General features: G+C 49.5%; 1 non-coding gene across 1 annotated transcript; it reads left to right on the top strand.

Annotated features, from left to right (window-relative positions):
- The first annotated feature begins 365 nt into the window (after positions 1–365).
- On the top strand, positions 366–438 carry Trnas-cga (transfer RNA serine (anticodon CGA)). Its single transcript has one exon. It is a non-coding gene; the product is annotated as a tRNA-Ser (tRNA).
- Positions 439–1,180: the final 742 nt, after the last annotated feature.

The raw sequence follows: 1,180 nt of genomic DNA, 5'->3' as shown, positions 1-1,180 counted from the left end.
GGCAGTGTTGACATGTAATGGGCTGGGTCTTCTGGTCCAACTGAACAGATCATTAACTGGAAATGGCTATGTTCGGCTAGTTGGAGCCAAACAACTATGGAATTTTTATGGATGAGAATGCACCATGTCATTACGCCGAAACTTCCTGGGAGATTAAAAGTTTCATATCAGCGCACACTCCGCTGTAGAGTGAAAATCTCATTCTAGAATCATGCCCCAGGCTGTGGCTAAGCCATGTTTCCGCAATATCCTTTCTTCCAGGAGTGATAGTTCTGCAAGTTTCGCAGGAGAGCTTCTGTTAAGTTTGGAAGGTAGGAGACGAGGTACTGGCGGAATTAAAGCTGTGATGACGGGGCGTGAGTCGTGCTTGGGTAGCTCAGTTGGTAGAGCACTTGCCCGCGAAAGGCAAAGGTCCCGAGTTCGAGTCTCGGTCGAGCACACAGTTTTAATCGGGCAGGAAGTTTCATATCAGCGCACACTCCGCTGCAGAGTGATAATTTCATTCTAGGAACAAATTTCAACGTTCTCTGTTATGAGTGCAGAAAGACGGCTGCGTGCGAAATGAACGACGCGACGACCCGTGTGCGTGGAGCGCCTGTGTATGGCGGGGATACGCGTGTTGACGGCGCAGCGACGTCACACACCTGCCACATCGCCTCGGCTCCGGGCGTAAATATCTGCTCGGCTGAGCGGCGGCGGCGCATAATGGGGACGAGGCTATTACCGCCTCCAGGGGAGACGAAAGACCAGACACGTAGCGTGAAAGTGATGGAAATCTAGCGTCGTACAGCACGAGCGACAGTGTAACGTCACACCCATCTGTCCACCCAACAACGCAGGGTTGCATCTGCTACAGTCGTTTCGTTCATGAGGTGTGTCGGTGATAAGAGTATTTAGTCGAATTGTCCGGAATGTTCTTCAAACCAATCGCGAACAATTGTGGTCCGGTGACGTAGTGAATTGTCATCCATAAAAACTCGATCGTTTTTTTGGGAACATGAAGTATATGAATGGGTGCAAATGAACATTACCACATCCAGTCAACGATCGAATCAGCTCGACCAGAGGACCCAGTCATGTGTTACGACTTCAGCACCACTTGTTAGCAACAGACACAGTGGCTGCGACAAAGACTGAGACGGCGTGGAGTTTTACAATTATTTATTGAACTTTCTCTACA

This window comes from Schistocerca serialis, chromosome 2 (assembly GCF_023864345.2).
Source record: "Schistocerca serialis cubense isolate TAMUIC-IGC-003099 chromosome 2, iqSchSeri2.2, whole genome shotgun sequence".
NCBI lineage: Eukaryota > Metazoa > Arthropoda > Insecta > Orthoptera > Acrididae > Schistocerca > Schistocerca serialis.
The sequence above is the reverse complement of the archived record's forward strand: the minus strand, read 5'-3'. Positions and strand labels throughout refer to the sequence as shown.